Source organism: Camelus bactrianus, chromosome 9, assembly GCF_048773025.1.
Source record: "Camelus bactrianus isolate YW-2024 breed Bactrian camel chromosome 9, ASM4877302v1, whole genome shotgun sequence".
Lineage (NCBI taxonomy): Eukaryota > Metazoa > Chordata > Mammalia > Artiodactyla > Camelidae > Camelus > Camelus bactrianus.
The window spans coordinates 51,360,872-51,379,909 of NC_133547.1; the positions used below are offsets into that span (position 1 = coordinate 51,360,872).

The following is a 19,038-nucleotide window of genomic DNA, read 5'->3' on the forward strand; positions in this document are numbered from 1 at the left end:
GTGGAGGAAGGGACAGAGCAATCAGGAACTCAAGTACATCCGTGGGTGGAAGATTCTGCCACTCCTGGCAACCAGATCTGAAAGGGGAAAGCAGGAAAGAGGAAAACTTTCCCCAAACCCCTAGCACACTCCCCCCACAATAACAGCCTCCCCTCACTGCCCACTACCCACCATGCCATTGACCAGAATCAGGTCAGAAACAAATTCCGCTTCAGTTGCTCTCCCAGGAATGGGATTCCATGTGGCTGGATGCTGGGGACAGGATCAGCTCCCCGCAAGTCTTGTGAGGGAGCCTGTGGGTGTGTGACAAAACAGGAGCTGTTGGCAGAGGGGGTTGGGCAATGACGTCCTGTAGGCGGTCCGTGAGGTCCTGCACTGTCACAGAGCTACATGAAGCGACCAGCACAGAGAAGGAAATCATCTGGAGCCCTCCCTTGTGTTCACACCCTTTACTTAGTACTTTCATTCAGTCATTCAACAAACACCGAGCCCTTCTTCAATACTAGACCCTGTGTCAGTGTCCTGGGGCTGTGAAATAAATTACCACAAACTGAGTGGTTAAAACAACAGTTTTATTCTTCCCCATGATTGGAAGCCAGAAGTCTGAAAGCAAAGTGTTGGCAGGGCTCTGGAGACCAGGGGAGAACCCACTCCTTGCCTCTCTCCCAGCTTCTTGTGGCAGCTGCGAATCCTTGGCAGTCCTTGGCTTGTGGCAGCATCCCTCTGATCTCTGCCTCCATCTTCAATGCCTTCTTTCCCTTGGATGTGTCTCAAATCTCCCTCTCCTTTCTCTGATAAGGACACCACCTACTGGATTTAGAGCCCACCTTAAATCCAGGATGATTTCATCTTGAAATCCTTAACTTAGTTACATGAACAAAGGGCTTATTTCCAACTAAGGTCAGATTCATAGGTAGAGGGGGTCAGGACTTAGGTTTTTTGCAGAGGAAGGGGTCACAATTCAACCCACTGTATCCTGCGTTAGGTAAATAGAGCAGCCCATGAGAACTCGCAGAAGAGGCATTTACTACTGCAGAATGGTGACAGCTGGGTTAGGAGGATAAACCAAGAGGCTGAGACTTCTCAGAGGAGGTGACCTCAAAACTGGGTCTTAAAGGATGTGAACGAGCTCTCCAAGAGTGCCAGAGAGAAGCTTTGTTATAAACAAGGCTATTTGGGCAAAGCTGATCTATGTCCTTAGAACAGTGGTTCTCTTTGACTAGGAGGAGGGAGAAGGGAGGCTCTGGGTGGGCCGTGATGGTCTTGATTCTGATGAACATCAGGCGGTCAGTTCACCCCATGAAAATGTATTGAGCCTTATGCTTACAACTTGTGCAACTTTATGTTATATTTCAATTTAAAAAAGTAATATTTCAAAAGGCTGTTTGACATGTTAACAGGTTGTCTCTGATTTATGTTTCTGCCCTCAGTGTTCTCTACATCTGCTTTACGGAGCATGTCTTAGCTATGCTAGAAAACCAAAACCGGTTCAAAATCCAGGCTGCTAGGGGTCAGGAGAGAGGTCACTCTGGAAGGTGGTGATGAGAGTGGGTGGAGGGCCCTGGGGATGCAGTCATCTACTGTTTGTGATGGGGCGCTGATGACGCGGGTGAGTCTGCGTGTGAAAATTCATTGAACTGTATACCGATGTTAAGTGCACTTTTCTGCATTAGGTTTTGCATCAATAAAAGCATTAAAATATAAGGCCGTTAGCTAAAGGGAGAAGGAAGCATTTAAAACCTGCGTGGTTTGCCAAAATCAGTAACGTTTATCAGAGACCTACCTTGCGCCAAGACCCTTCACCCAGTAAATCCATGAAGCCCTTGCAACAAAGTTGGGAAGCTCAATTATATTCGTGTCTATGGTACCAGTAAGGAAACTGAGACTTTAAATGATTCACAGAGGTGACCCGGCAGTTTGTGGAAGCCCAGTGACTTCTTCAAGACCTAGAGTTATTTCCACTCCCACAGAGAACTCTTGCTTCTCCTGGGGGTTCTCAGGGAGGTCAGAGACACATCCAGAGATGCTAGCCTATGGAATCAGAATCTCGTGGGTGGGCAGATTAGGAAGGTATTAGCCATAAAGACGAGGAGGTTTTACTTGGCAGATTCTAGAAAGATCACCTCATAATAAGTGGGGAAGGGGGCATTGAATAACCACCCATTGAAGTCCAAGACAAATACCCTTTAGAAACCATTCAACAGATCATTCATTCAACCTACCTAAGTACCTCCTAAGTATTGGTCTCTGAGGACTCTAGGCTCTAAGGATAAGGAAAGGAAAGATTCATTCTCTAGCAGGAGGTCACAACTGGTGGGAGGGATTAGTAGGTTAAAAGAAAAAAGATTATTCACCTGTTAAATGGGTAAACTAAAAGTACCAGACAATACCTAGTGCAAAGAGCAGACGGAACAGCTGGTAGGGATGCAAACAGAGCAGACTCCTTGGAAAACAGCTGGGCAGTTTTCCACACACACACGCTTACCATATGACCCAGCAATCCCACATCTAGGTATTAACCCAAGAGAAACGACAACATAAAATCTGTACACCAAAGCTGTTTATCTTGGCTTTATTCACAATCACTGAAAACCGGAAGCAATCAAATGTCTTGCAACTAGTGAATGGATAAACAAACATCCATACACCGGTATAGCACCCGTGGGCAAGAGGGAATAAACTACTGCTGAGCACATCGCCAAGGATGAACCTCAAACGCACTACGCGAAGTGAAGGAAGCCAGCGTCAAAATGCTACCAAGGTATGAATCCATTGATACGACATTCTGGAAGAGGCAAAACCACAGGGACAGAAAATAGGTGACTAGCGGCCAGGGTCTGGGTGTGGGAAGAGGGGCTGACGACAAAAGAGCATAAAGGAATTTGCGAGGGTGTGGGTGGTAGAATTTTTTTTTTATTTGGTTGTGGTGGAGTTACATGACTTTATGAGTTTGCCAAAACTCAGAACTGTATGCCCAAGGGGTGAATTTTACTGAGTAGAGATCATATTTTACTAAAAAAAAAAAAAAAGCTGATTACAATACAGGTGATAAGACCAAGGTTGAGGGAGAAGGAATAATAAATGCAACTATGCAGGTTTGGGGAAAAACAACAGAAAAAGAGGTCTCAGGAAGGTTTCCTGAAGGTGATGACCCTTCCACTGAGACTAGAGAAAGGACAGGAGTTCAAGCTCATCAGTTGAATGGGAGGAGAGGATACAGGGCAGAATTCCAGACGGGGAAGAGCATGAATGACACAAGCTCAGGAGTGACTCAGTTCAGCTGCTGTGAAGGGTGGATGTGCCTGGAGGGGAAGGGAGGCAGGACTCACTGAGGGCCCGCTGAATCTTGCTAAGGCATTTGGACTTCACCCAGGAGTAGCGGGAGCTCCCAAGGTCTTAGAGCAGAAGAGTGAGCTGGGTGATTTCTGGTCTGGAGAAATCACTGCTGAGCAGGAGTCGGGGTCAGTGATGAGGGAACCAGGCTGAAGGCAGGAGGACTGGTCGAGACCTTCTCTGCCTGTGGTTGTGCATCCTTGGCTGAGGCATTTGGTCACTCAGCAGACATTAACCAACTTGCCATGTGCCAGGCTCAGTTACAGGAGCTGGGGCTATAAGAATGGACCAACATTCCTGTGTCTCTTGCATTCTAATGGAAAAGACAGACCATAAACAAGGAAATACACTACCAAGGTCATTTCAGATGGGGGTGCAGCTTTAACAGAGCAGATGAATACAATGGGCGTATCTAGATATGGTGGGAGGTATCTAGATATGGTGGCACAAAGGCCACTTAGAGGAGATGACCTGAGCAAACCCGAGGAGGAGGCAGAGCAGGCTAAGTGAGGCTCCAGGGGAGGAACTTCTCAGGCAAGAGCAAAGACCCCGAGGGAGACACCTGATTGCTTTTGAGGGTCACACAGTGGGTGCAGATTGTGGAACCCCTAAAGCCCTGGGGTGAGGGGCAGCTATGCCTCCCTGGGGTCTCTGCTCCCACAGAAGAGCCTTCCCAGGAGCAGCTATGTTTCCATCCCACATTTTGGGGAATAACACTGAGTGTGAGTGTGGTGAGCACAGCCTGAATCCACAAGGACAGCCTTCCTCTCAGCTCTAAAGGTCACTGCCGTTGCCACTATAAACAGTGCCTGTGTTGACAAAATTACACCAGCTCCAGAGACGGGGAGACTCCAGACACACCTGGGAAGGTCAGTCTGGATTTGCAAATTTAGAAAATAAAAAAAGACCCAAGCAAGCAAATACATATCAGTGACCGGTGACTTACCTGTCACTCGAATCCTCCCCGTCAACAGGGCGGGACGGGCCCTGCCCAACTCTCTCCTGGCCTGTCACCTTCCTCAGCCACACAGCACAGTGTCCCCAGGGGACATCCTTTCAGAGACTGGACCTTTGCATCAAGTCTGAATTAAGCTGCTAACCAGCCAGCCAGACCACTGACTTGTAAGGGACCAAAATGGAACTAACAAGGTGCATCCGTTTCCTGTGGCTGCTGTAACAAAGGATCACTAACTGGGGGGCTTAAAATAACAGAAATTCTTTCTCTAATAGTTCAGGAACCAGGAGCCAGAAATCAAGGTGTTGGCAGGGTAGGTTCCTCCTGGATTCGCTGAGGGAGAATCAGTTCTGTGCCTCTCTCCTAGTTTCTGGTGGCTGCCAGAAACCCTTGGTGTCCCTTGGTGTGTAGATGATATCACTCCAGTCTGTGCCTCTGTTGTCACATGACCTTTTCCCTGCGAGTCTGCGCACACCATCCTTCCTCTGCGTCCCTCTGTGTCCTCTCTTCCTTTTGTAAGGCCATCACTCATTGGATTTAGGGCTCACCCTAACCCAGTATGACCTCATCTTAGCTTACTACATTGGCAAAGACACTATTTCCAAATATGGTAACATTCTGAGGTTCCAGTACAAGGTAACAAATAAGATGGAGAAAATAAGGCTTGCCACCAGGCCCTCAGAGACCTGGAATTACCAGAGGGCTCAGCTTGTGGCTGAAAAGACAACCACAGGGGCAAGGGTGAGACCCTCACAGGGTGTACTTGGGTAATAATTCACAGTGGCTAAGCTGCCTTCCAAGGAGAGTGAGTCTAACTCCAAAGTCAGCTGTGGGCATCTATTTTCTAAGACACCTGTCCATTCCGTCTGCTCTTCCACAATGTGCCACTGACATTCTCCTTTGGGAGGTGAGGTCCAGGCTCCCTTCCCTTGAACCTGGTCAATCTTTGTAACTTTTTGTGACTGTCTCAGTAGAAGATGGCAGAAGGGACATGCATGAAGCTTCTGCCTGGCTCAGGACACATACCTTAGGAGCCCCAAGCTGACTTGAGAAGACCAGCTACCCTGAGATAAACACCAAGGTCCTACTGCATAGCACAGGGAACTATATTCAATGCCTTGTAATAACCTATAATGAAAAAGAATGTGAAAAGGAATACATATATATATATATGAAACTGAATCACTATGCTGTACATCAGAAATTAACACAACATTGTAAACCAACTATATACTTCAATTAAAAAGTAAAAAAGAAAGGAAAAGAAGACCAGCTACCCTGAATTCACCATGCCGGAGAGTCTGCAGATAGAGACCGCACTGGCAGTAATACATGCATGGTACAATCATAGCTGGCAGTTATATGGCTGCTTGTGGTCCAATTTGTTCCAATTCTTCAGTGCGTTGTGAAATGTTCATACACAATGCTGGGAAAACAACAAGAGCAAACAACTACATAGTAAATACTTCGGAAGAGGTGTGCTTCTAAACTTTAACATCGGGTAGCTCATTCGATCCTCAGCCCAACCTTGAGGAAGGTTCTATTGTTATCCCCAATGAGATGGCTGAGCATAAAGAAGGTCAAATCATGCCTAAGTTCACAAGGCTGGTAAGGGACAGGGGTGGGACTTGAACCCAGGCCGTCAGCCCTAACTCTGCGCCATTAACCATTACATTTCACCTTTCACTCATATACTGCTTTGATAATCAGAAGAGTTATAATTTGATAACAAATCCACTTACCTTACAGTTTTATATAGTGGGCCTTTGCCATTCTTTTCAGCTGCCTAGTGAAATCTGCCTGCCTGTGTCTGGTGCATCCCCTCTTATGAGGCTACACTTTGCCAAGGTGGAAGCCAGATTCTGCTTTCCCAGACTCCCTTGCAGCTAGGATTCAGACATTCCCATCTGCCCCGTCAGTCAGGTGCAGCAGCACGAGGCTTGTATTCTGAAGGACAGGAGAAGAAGGTGTCAGAGGGCACATACCTGGCAAAGACAGCAGCAGAGATACCCGTCGTCCAATGGCGTCAGGACCAGAGGTTGCAGCCCTGAGCCTGCTGGAACCAGTTGTGCTGTCTGTGCCCAACCCTGGCAGGGGCACAGCTGCACTGGAGAGAGCCCGTGCCTGGTTTGGCTTTGCTTCTGGCCATGTAGATTCCAGACCTGGATCTCTGCCCTTCCAGAGAGACTGCAAGCCACACAATATAGCCTTCAATGAATTCCCTGTTTCTGTTAACTCTAGAATGGGTTTATGCTCTACCTCCTACAACTAATGTATACATTGTATCATCGGGGTAACGCCTAACTATATAAAGAAAACTGTAGAGCTAAAAGACTGCAATGGAGCTGTTGACAAGTGCTGAGCAGAATGGATGATATCCTACAATTTAAGGGGAAATCAACATGTATTTGTCTATATGTATATACCAACTCCAAAAAAATCACCAAGAAAGTGGTAACAGTGGCTGTCTCTAGGAGGAGCTTGGGTGGTTGGGGCTCAGGGCAGGAAACTTATTTTAAACCTTTAGAATTCTGTACTGGTGCAAATATTACCTGTCAAAAATGAATCCCTAATTGAATGGATTTAAAGGATAAAGAAAAAGGAAACATTATTAAAATACTAATCATGGTGGTCTCAGGGTGGTTATTTTTCCACTTCTTTATAAATTTCTCCATTTTTCAAATATCTTAGCATTAAGATATATACTTTAATAATCAGAAAAAGGCACAATGAAAAAGAACTGAAGCCCACAGAATGGGAGAAGATATTTCAAAAACATATTTCTGACAAGAGATTTGTATCTTATATCCAGAATATACAATTCAATTATAAGACAAATAACCCAATTTAAAAATCGGCCAACACAGGGAACTAAATTCAGTATCTTGTAATAACCTTTAATGAAAGAGAATATGAAAATGAACATATACATATATATGCACACACACACACATACATACATACATACCTGAGACATTATGCTGTACACCAGAAATTGACACATTTTAACTGACTATACTTCAATTTAAAAAAAATCAGCCAAAAATCCAAATAGACATTGTTCCCAAGAAGATATACAAATGGCCAATAAGCACATTAAAAAGATGCTCAGCATCATTAGCCATTTGGGAAATGCAAATTAAAATCACATGAGATACCACTACACACCCACTAGGGTGGCAAAAATAAAAAAGACAGTAACAAGTGTTGACAAGGATGAGGGAGAAACTGGAATCCTCATACCCTGCTGGTGGGAATGTAAAATGGTGTAGCTGCTTTGGAAAACAGTCTGGTAGTTCCTCAACTGGTTAAACACAGAGCTACTATATGACTCAGTAACTCCACTCCCCGGTGTGAGAACTGAAATTACATGTTCACATAAAAACTTGTACATGATACTAATATCAGCATTATTCATAACAGCCAAAAGGTGGAAATAATACAGATGTCCATCGAAAAAGGAACAGATAAACAAATTGTGGTCTATCCACACAACGGAATATATTCAGCAATGAAAAGAAATTATGCACCAACACAAGCTATAATATGAATGAGCCTCAAAAACACGCTGCTAAGGGAAAGAAGCCACTCACAAAAGACCACCTAGTCTGTGATTCCATTTACATGAAACATCTAGTATAAGCAGATCTATAGAGACAGATCAAAGGTGGTTGGGAAAAAGAGGAAATGAGGAATGGCTGCTTAATGGGTATGGGGTTTCTGTTTGGGGTGATAAAAAATGTTCTAAAGTTGACAGTGGTGATGGTTTCACAATTCTGAATACACTAAAAACATAGTATGTACACATTAAATGAGTGAATGGTTAAGTATGTGAATTGTATCTCAATAAAACTGTTTAAAATGTAAAAAAGCAAGAACTGGTGAAAATGTCAAACAATAGCTTTTTTCTGAGGCTTCTTTTCTATATGTTCTGGGGGTTTGTATGTGTATGTATATATGTGTGTTTTGTTTCCAAGGCCTGGCATAAAACTGGAGAACTGTAGTCCAGCAAATGTTTACTGAATGAACAAATGGACAGATGACAAAAGGATGGCAAGATGGATGGGTGGACGGTGGTAGACCTTCCAAGATGGCCCCCAATGATCCACGTCTCCTGAATTTATGCCCTTGTGTTACATCCTTCAATGTCAAACAAGGGCTGACTGACTCACAGAATTCTGTGGAAGGGACAGTGTATGACATGTGAGGCCAGGTGATGAAGACATTGCAGCTTTTGCTGTGGTCCCTTGGGCCACACTGTCAGGGGGAAGCCAACTACCATGCTGTGAGGACACTCAAGTAGCCCTCTGGAAGGGCTCATGTGGAGAGGGACTGAGGCCTCTCAGAAACAGCCAGCACTAACTAGCCAGCTGTTGCTGGATTCCTGACCCTCAGAAACTGTGAGATAACAAATTATCATTGTTGTTTAAACCACTACATTTTTGGATCAGGCAGCAATGGATACTAATAGATATTCATAAAGGGATGGATGATGGATAGGTAGTGGATAGATGGAAGGGTGGGTGGGTGGACAGATGGATGGATGGGAGAATGAGTGAGTGGGTGGATAGATGGGTGGGTGGGTGGAAAGATAAAATTTTCAATTTGGGTCCCTCTTAGAGCTTTCTTTTTTCTTTGACTCACCCAAAAGTTAAGGCAACGCAACTACTCTAACATTATTCTCTTTTCGAAACTCTCCGTTTCAGCAGAGTTCAGACTCAGGCAAACACCCATGCACAAAAGATACGAGGTCACTATACTTCCTACCACATTTCCTCTCCTCACCCAAAGTAGCAGCAAGTGGAAACGGCTGGGATCTCTTACATGATCTCAGAAAACATGCGTAGAGGCATGCTGTGTCTGTTCCAGGCCTAGGTCCAAGTCCTAGGGTTCCCAAGACGGCTCAGATTTGGAACGAACTGCCAAGGAAGCAAGGTAAGGTGGTGGGGTCACTGACAGAGCAGTGCACATGGCTCAGGATGCAGCTCCTTTGCTTGGGCAACGCGTTTAACCTCTCTGTGCCCCCAGTTCCTCATCTATGAAGCAGAGGCAGTGACACCCTCCTCGTGATTCTGTGGCTTTTCAACACTAATATTAATGAAAGGTTCATGCAGGACCTGGGTCCTAGGATGAACCTTCCTTCTCCCCATCCCCAGCTCTCTGTTTATCCTCCTCTGGCCCTAGACAGGGTATGGCATGGTCACCTGCACTGGGTCTGGCTTCAGAAGACCAGGGCTGGAATCCAGGTTCCACTCCTCTGCTGTGTGAACTTGAGCAAAATACCGAACCACTCTGTGCCTCAGCTTCCCCATCTGTAAAATGGGGATAATAATAGTAGCTGCCTTACAACTTTGTTTTGAACATTAACGGAGATAAGCTTATAAACCAGTAAGGTCAGTGACAGGCACAAAATATGCACTCCATGAACAGTGGCAGCAATAACAGAGCAGCCGGGTATCATGACATCCCGTTAAGCTCTAGCTGAAAGACAGGAGGAGTGATGGCGAGTTATCCAGTTGGCTCTCCGGGGGAAGCGCTGTCATCCACCGGGCCTCCCTGACTGTCCCGGGACTGGTGACTCTGCACTTGATCCTGATGGAATAACAGCAGCTCCACCACCCCGCTTAGCACCACCCTCCTCAGCCTTGGAGAGCCTGCTGTGCCCCTGAACAGGAAACACATTTCCTCCCAGAAATGCTGTCGCCCTCCCTGGTTTCCATGGAAACACCATGGCCTGGCCTGCAGTCAGGGCAGGACCGGGAGGACTGGAGGCATGGCCACACCCTTACCTGGGGGCTCCAGGGGAATAACTGTCTGTCCATGGACTTTCTGGAACATTACTCCCCTGATGGCCTGGAGCTCTGTGGAGGAGCAGTTTCAGTGTCCTAGAGGGGTGCCCTCTGAGCTCACACAGACAGCTTCAGGAGCTGAGGGCACGTGCTTCAGTTAAAGGCACAGGCGGGGCCTGTCTTCCATGACACCTCCCTGCTCGGCGGGGCAGCCCTTTCCTGCTCACCAAGACTGACCACGTGTTTTATCCCTCGACCCCCAACCCAACAGAAGGTGGAGGGGGCTTTTCTAGCCCTCACTTTACAGATCAGGAAACAGGGACTCAGAGAGGCCAGGCCCTTTGCCTAAGGACACAGAGCTGGCTCTTCCTCCTCCCATTTTCCTCACTTCGGGGTCATCGCTTCTGATCCAGGCTAGAAAGTCAGCTCAACTCCCAGGGCAGAATTCAAACCTTGAAATATCTGGGACAGAGTAGGTGTTCGATTAATATTTTTAAAAAGAATGCCCTCCTTTTTTACATAATGATTGTTTTTAAAAATAATAACTAATTTTTTAAAACTACAATGTGCCAGGCATTTTCTATATGTTATTCTACTTAATAATGGCATATTCTATTTAATACCTCAGAGCAAGTATTAATGCCCCTTATGGGATCTCGGCAAATATTTAAGACAGGCCTGGTTTTGACAGTTCTAGGGAGAAGGGTCAGGAGGAGGAGGGGTCCCCATCAGTGATCTCTAGATGAGGGCCATGCAAAAAGTCATTCACTAAAGCAGGTATCAGGTGCCAACACCTTACCATGATCTTGATGCTGATAAACTGTAAAGTGAAGTGAAGTGCTTTGTGAATTTCTAAATCATCTACCACCCGGATGGAGTAAAAGGAACAGAGAAAAGACAAACGAGAAAGGAAAAAGGAGAAGGAAGGGTATGGGGGAAGGGGAATGGGAAGGGTATTCCAGAAACTTCTCTGTCCCCTCCTATCACAGATGAAGGTGGCAAACCTAGAAATGGGGTCCCTGGGTTAATCCCAGGCATGGTCCCAAAGGACCAGACTTCTCAGCCTGCCAGGTCTGGCCTTGCCTTTCCTCCTGGAGTCAGCCCAGGTCAGCAGGGCTCACACCAACTTAGTCTCCACTAGAGGTGGGACTGGCCTGGTCCCAGCCATCTCATCTCCCTCCACAGCCACCCCTCACTACCCTGAGCCCTCCAGGTAACTCCCCTCAAGATGAAATGCCAAACCAGCACTGCTTTCATCTCAGTCCAGAGCGCCTCTTCCCATCCCTGTAATCATGGCTGTGGCCTGTCTTCAGTCTGCCTCCCAGCCCCCTTATCGATAACTCTCCCAAACTCAGGGCCCAGATGGAACCCAGTCCTCGAGAACAGTACAGTCAAGGTCCAAGGAAAGAGGAAAGGGCCCCTCTTCACCTGTGCCTTGAGCCCACACTGGTCAGCATCCTCGGTTCCCCCAGTCCAAGCTCAGACTCTCCCTGAGTTGGTCCAAGGCATTACTTTCTGGCTTTTGTCTTCAAAGGCTTAAGCTATGGACAGGGAGACAGGGACTCCCTCCAAGCGAAGGGAGATTCCCAGAGACCTGGAAAGGAGGAGAAGAAATCTGAGTCCTGGGGGGGGACCAAGGCCAGCTCCAAAGGGATGTTCCATGAAGACCAGGCTGGTGCGGTGCCACGGAAGCAGGAAGACTGCGGGATCAGATCTCAGCAGGAACACAGATGCACCAGGACCTAGAGCTAACAGTTATGAGCACTTCCTTTGTGTGAGACACTGGTCTAAATAAATAACCACCACCACAGTCCCACAGGGCAGGTGCTGCTCAGGAAACTGAAGCACAGACAGGGTAAGGGACTTGCCCTTCCACACCACCGGAAGTGGCAGAGCCAGGATTTGAACCCACCATGTCCTCAGTACAGCCAGAGGGGACTCCCCAGCACAAATATTTAAGACAGGCCTGGTTTCCACAGTTCTAGGGAGAAGTGACAGGAGGAGTAGGGGTCCCCATCAGTGATCTCTGGAGGAGGAATCCAGAGTCCTGGATCCTACTTAAAAACCCAAGACTTCAGGCAGTTCCTTAAAAAATCAAACATTTACCATATGACCCAGGAATTCCACTTTGAGGTATACACCCAAAAGAACTAAAACAGAGGCTGGAAGAGATAATGGCACACCCACGTGTACAGCAGCATTATTCATGAGAGCCAAGATGTGGAAGCAACCCAAGTGTCCACGGATGGATGGATGGATAAGCAAAGTGTGGCCTATACACACACCGCAATATTATTCAGCCACAAAAAGGAGAGAAATTCTGACACATGCTATAACATGGATATACTTTAAGGACATTACATAAATTGAAAGAAGCCAGTCACAAAAAGACAAATACTGTATGATTCCGCCTATAACAGGCTTAATTCATAGAGACAGAAAGTTGAAGGTAGGTGCCGGGGGCTGGCAGAGAGAGTATAAGGAGTTAGTGTTTAATGGGGAGAGAGCTTCAACTGGAGAAGATAAAAAAACGTTCTGGAGATGGACGGTAGTGATGATCAGAGAACAACGTGAGTGCACTTAATGCCGTAGAGCCACACACTTAAAAATGGTTAAGATGGCTGATTTTGTGTTAGGTAAATTTTACTACAATTAAAAAAAAAAATGCAGCAACATGGATGGACCTGGAGATCATCCTACTAAGTGAAGTAAGCCAGGAAGAGAAAGAAAAATACCATCTGATATCACTTACACACGGAATCTAAAAAAAAAAAAAAAGACAAATGAACTTATTTACAAAACAGAGATAAACTCACAAACATAGAAAACAAAGTTATGGTTACCAGCGTGGAAAGAGGCTGGGGAGGGATAAATTGGGAGTTTGGGATTAGCAGATACTAACTACTGTATATAAAATAGATTAACAACAAGGTCCTACTTACAGCACAGAGAATTATTCAATACCTTGTAATGGCCTGTAATGGAAAAGAATTTGAAAAATAATATACATATATGTAGCTGAATCACTATGCTGTACACCAGAAGCTAACACAACATTGTAAATTGACTATACGTCAAAGAAAAACTCCAAAAAAAAATGAAAAAACCCAGGGCTTTGGCACAACACCAGGCCAAACTAGTTTGATGTTTTACCAAACTAGTTAGATGAGGCTGAGAGGCTGCAGACTAAAGAAAGGTGTTATTCCTTGTCAACCTGAGCTTGAGGGCCACACCTGCTGCAGGAGGGAAGCCAGGAGCAGCTGGGACAGGTGGGAGCAGAGACAGGGTGAAGGCCAAGAACAGAGCTGGGTGGCTGTGATGGGCTTTCCTCAGCAGGGACTGGTGGGGGTGGGAGGTGAGGAGCATCCTGAGAGGCTCAGGCCAGCTGCAGGCTCTGCCTAATAATAGTTAATACCATTATTAAACACTTGCTGTGTACCAGGCTCTGTGCTTAGCACGACATGTGTAGCACCTCATTTATTTCTTACTACAATACTTGGTGTTATTATTTACGTCCATTGCATGGATGAGGAAACCAAGGCTCCAAAAAGAAAAAGAATCTGCCCAAGGCCCTGAGCCAACAAGTGGCTGAGCCAGGCCTGGAACCTGCATCTCTGGACACCCAACCTCTTCCCAGGCTGCAGCTCCTCTGCCTCCACAGAGCATTCATTGCTGTGGTGCCTGGTGCTGGGCTTGGGCTTCTGCCCAGGGCTGGGGTCTTCACCTCCCTGGGCATCCTGAGGGGTATGGCTGTCCAGCCAGGGGTCCTGAACTTGGGCCACATCCTCCATGGAAGTTGCTGGAAACGGATAAGCACAGGCAGAGCCTGAATGGAGGGTGGTCATTGCTCGGTCAGCATTTATGCTCTCAGAGGGAGCAACTGGGGAGTCCCCTCAACCCCCACTGCTTTCTGGGGCTCGGTGGCAGGGAGAAACTTGGAAGTGGAGGTGGAGAAGGGCCCTCAGTCCAGCGGGTAAGCCCTTCCAGAAGCGTCTCAGAGGGCCCCTCGGCCACCGCCTGGACAGCTGCCACAAGTGCGGTCACAGCTGCCTCCGCCCCAGGGAAAAGAGGAAGTGGTCAGGAGCAGCGAGAGAGAAGAGAGAGAACATTAAAAGAGGACGTGTCCCAACCCGCACCGCCCCCTCCCCTCGGAAGAAAAGGGGACAAGCTGGCCCAGCACTTCTTGGAACCTCCCACCGGGGAAGAGGGAACCTGCTTTAACCCCACAGTGATGTCCTGAGAACACTCTAGAACTCTGAGGGCCTCTGGGCCTCCTGCCTTGGGAGGACCCAAGGTCCAGGGGCTGAGCAGAGGGGGAGTCCCCAGCCCAGTGCCAGATTCACAGCCATGAACAATGCAGGAGCAAGGCTTCTTGGTGAAGACTGTGCCTCTGGAGTTCTGGGTTCAAATCCTGCCTCTGTCTTTAGTAGCTCTGTGGCCAAGGACAGGCTGCTCACCTTCCCTGGGCCCCATTTCCTCATCTGCAACCTGGAGATAACAAGAGTCCTTCGCTTGTGGGGAGAATTCAAGTGAGGTTTCAGATGCTGCTGCCACAAATGGAGAGAGAATCAGAAAAATCTTGAGGACAAAGTGGATGATAGCCATCTCTCCAGAGGCCTACTCTGAATCCCCTCCACCGCATATTCTAATCCTCAACACCTCCGGTCCCCACAACAGCACAAGGGGTCTGGGACACTCTCGCAGGAGCTAAGCCAAGACTCCACTGCCTTGACCCGGATGCAGAGTGAGTTGTGTCTGCTCACCAGCATCCTGAACCTAGTTCTGCAGAAATAGCACCACTCTGGCCTTGTAATGCAACAGCTGTTCACAGATCTTTTGTCCTGCCATCAAGAAGCAGTCAACAGGGCTGGGAGGTGAGTGAGCTGAGTGAAATGCCCGAGGTGGGCCCTTGAGAGTGAGCACCTCCTTAAATTTTGTGTGTCCTGAAATTTTGAAACTCCTGAAATTTTCACCCTCAGGGTGTTCCTGAGGCCCCTGACTCGCCTCACCCCAGTCTTGGCCTTGGCCTTGGCCATCCATCTCTAGTTCCCACCACTCCTCCCCTCTTTCAAACATTCCAGCCATCTCCACTTTCAAACTATTCACCAAGAACCAAACAATGTACTTTAGAAGAACTAACCAGAATTTAAAGAAGGGAAGAAACAAGAGTAATGCTTTTGGCAGGAAACTTCCTTCTTTTTCAGAGTCCTTCATCTCACAGGATAATCCATTTTATTAAGACTGAGAGTGCTCTCTGCTTCAAGTTTAGAAACCTCTTTCCCAAAATACCCTCAGAGAGGAAGCACTGGAAACACAAATAGAAGCTCTTATTATGAGACATGATGGCAGAATTTTACACCACTCGTACATGACAAAAGAACAAGGAACAGTAATACTTCAATTCACACAAGAGGAAACACAATTGACAAACTTTAAAAAAAAAAAAAAAAGGATGGTCAGCCTCATTAACCATCAAAGAAATGAAAATGAAATGCCATTTTAACATTCAGGTCAAATAATTTGCTGTCTAACTTTATACATTATTTTTATGTCTATTCAAACAAATACAGCTCTGGTATATATGCTGCTAGCTAACTTTTTTTTTTCCAAAATGAGATCATTTTTTAACTCAGTGTATGGTGGACATCTTTCTAGGCCTGCAAATCCAGCAAAGCTCATAGTGTTTTGTTTCGTTTTGTTTTGCTTTTGTTTTTAATCAGCCATATCGCTGTGCATTCCCTTGTGGGGATGGAGACCTGTTACATTAAGCAGTTCCTACTTAATGGGCTGTTTACAGTTTTATGTCTTTCTCTGATGAGCAATGCATCTTTGCCCATGTATCTTTGACCACCTGGGTGAGTATAATCATAGGGGAAAAAAAAATTTGCCATTGTAAATGCTGGCTTACATACCAAAACATATACATATGTTTTAAATCTTGACAGAAATGCCAAATTGTTCTAAATACTTTATTGTTTGAATTGGTAATGATAGCCATCTATTACTTTATTACTTTTTTAATAAAAAGACCATTTTAAGATTTGTTTAAGATTACAGAGGTGGTAAAAAGCAGCCCAGATGGGCTCAGAGATGAGGTTCTTTGGCTGAGTTAGCTCCTGGTCCCTCAAATAAACCCCAAACCAGTTGTGCATGAACATGTAAATCAAACCCATTCTCTGGATGCCCAGCATTGACTTCTGTTTCCTGCCTGGACAGCCCCGTGTAAAAGCAGCAGCAAGAAAGCAGCAGCAAGAAAGCAGCTGGGCTGAACTTCAGGCTCCACCCTGGGCCCTCTCCTGCCACCCCTAGTCCCCAGGGCTTAGAGAGGTCCCCTGCAGGAGGGAAAAAGCCAGGCTGAGTCACTAGAAAGGACTCAGTTTGGATCCCAGCCCTGACAGTGTCCCACTGGATGCCTTTAGATGAGTTGTTAAGACCTCGCTTAACAACTGAGCCTCAGTTTTCCTAATCTGTAAAATGGACCCAACAAAACCTGCCTGGCTCACTTGTGACGAGGATCAGATGCGGGAAAGGATGTGAAAGTAACTGGTTTTCCTTCCTTCTGTTTTGGGTTTGCTGTCAGGTCTACAGCTGGGGAATAGGGGAGCCCAGTCTGGGGTTTTCTGACCACAAGTGCTTTCCCAGAAACAATCTTCTCTGAAGTTATTATTTTTTCATCTGAATAGGTTATACATGCAATACAAAATTCAAAGGTCTAAAAGGGTAATTGTGACAAGCTTCCTTTTCCCACTCCTGACCGCCCCCCAGCCCCCTCTCCTCCCCACCCCACAAAGGCAGCCTTTGTCCCCTCTTTCTTATGTCTTCCTCTGGGTCAGTGTTTGTACATTTCCATAAAAATGCAGCATTCTACATATACTACACTGCACCTTGCTTTTTAAAAAAATTTACCAACCTTTCTTTTCCCCTACCAGTGCATATGATGCTTCCTCACTCTTTTTCCTCCCTACTTTTTACTTTGAAAAACTTCAATACTATTTTTTTTAAGTTGAAAGAATAGGAAAATAAACAACCCCATTTTTTAACTTAGCAATTATTAATCACCAATTATTAATATATGCCATGTTTGTTTTCTCCCTCCTTTTTCCAATCTATCCAAGAGTTAGTATTTCAATTCCAAATATTTGGCAGGTATCTCCTAAGAAGAAAGACATTCTTCTGCATAACCACAAGACAATTACTACATTCAGGAAACTCAGTACTGATAGAATGCTGTCATCTAGTGTACGGCCCATAAGCTAATTTCCCCAGGTGTCTAATTAAAAAATTCAAAAAATTCAGGTTCTAGTTGGGGACAGTATAGCTCAGGTGCTAGAGCACATGCTTAGCATGCAGGAGGTCCTGGGTTCAATCCCCAGCACCTCCTCTAAAAATAAACAAACAAACAAACCTAATTCTGTCCCCCCTGAGAAAAATAATAAAAATTTTTTAAAATTCAGGTTCTAATTAAGTTAATGCCCACTGCATTTAACAGTCATGTCTCTCGTCTCCTTTAATCTGGAACAGTCCCCAGCCTCTCTTGTCTTTTATAACATTGATATTTTTACATGTCCAGGATAGTTTTGCAGAATATCCCTCAATTTGGACTTCCCTGACTTATTCCTCAAAACTGATTTAGGTAAAACATTTTGCAGGAATATTACATAGCTGATATTTTTGAAGGCAACAGAGTATCCCAGTGTGCGGATATACCACAGTTTGTGTAATTAGTCATCTATCCACAGATGTCTAGACGATTTCCAACCATTTGTTATATAAACAGTACTACAATGAATAATTTTAAACTTTTGTCATTTGAAAGTGTCTGAGCATAGATGAGTATAGAGTATGTCTGTAGGAGAAATTCCTGGAAGTGGTATCACTGTACCTAAATATGTAATGCTGCCTTTGTAATCCTGAAAGCTATTACCGAATTGCCCTTTTTAGACAATATATTTATTACTACTCCCACTATACTGCGTGAGGATGCTTGCCCCAGAAGCTTGTCGTATTTTTAAACTTTCATCTCACTGCGTCTCGGCTAGTAGGGCCACGCAACCTTGCTGAGCCTCCGTATAGTAAGATTTCCTTACATTTTCCCCATGAGTGTTAGCTGGAATCGGAATGAAATCCTACCTCCCAAAGTCCAAAGAATTCTCCTGGAGCAGAATTCTTGATCTTCGTTACAAAACACATCTGTTTGCTCACTAAGCTTCTACAATTCAAAAAAGGGGATTTGTTAAGCAACGCTTGATCGATGTTATCAAGCCCAGGAGATGTGAATTATTAACATGCCCGCTCTACAGAGAAGGAAACAGCCTTGGGAGGTTAAGCAGCCTGTACACTCAAGTTTGAGTGAGGAATAACGTATCCAGACCAGCCTGTCACCACGGAAGTGTGAATAGCCTTCTTGGATGGACAGAGCCAAAATTAAATCCTACATATTAACTCCAAATCCAGAAACTGTCAATCCCCTGCCACCGCTTTCTGCTCAGGTGAAATCACCTGGGTTCCCGCCGCCTTGTTCTCACGCCTTGAAAACTACCTTCCCCAGAATGCACCTCTCTCAGGGAGCTTCCGGTCTCCGTGCACTACACTTCCCAGAAAACAGTGCGTCCACATCCGTGGACTACACTTCCCAGAAAACAGTGCTTCTGCTTCCTACCGGGGTGTTTTCTGGGAGTTGTGGTCTCTGTGCCGGGGGTGAAAATGCTAGGACCGAATGGGCTCGGGCCGGTCCAGGCAGCGATCCCCACGTGGCACAGAGACGCCTGGTGGGAATAGATACCGGATTTATAAACCTGGAGGCACTGAGCAGGCATGAAAGCACTTTCTACTTCCCTTTACCCAGCCGACTGGCTCAGTCTGTGAGCACACGTCCTGCGGAGCCATCGGTTGAGAGTTTCTCTGGTGGACTTAAGGGTTAGCAGAGGTTCATTTAGGATCCTGGCATTTTCTTTACTGTTG

At 45.9% G+C, this 19,038-nt stretch overlaps 1 long non-coding RNA gene across 1 annotated transcript; it reads right to left on the minus strand.

Annotated features, from left to right (window-relative positions):
- Positions 1 to 551: 551 nt before the first annotated feature.
- LOC123612285 (uncharacterized) lies at positions 552 to 18,626 on the minus strand. The gene is made up of 3 exons (XR_006719510.2): positions 18,208 to 18,626; positions 6,274 to 6,475; positions 552 to 5,714 (listed from the first exon to the last, which is right to left on the minus strand). It is a non-coding gene; the product is annotated as an uncharacterized LOC123612285 (long non-coding RNA).
- Positions 18,627 to 19,038: the final 412 nt, after the last annotated feature.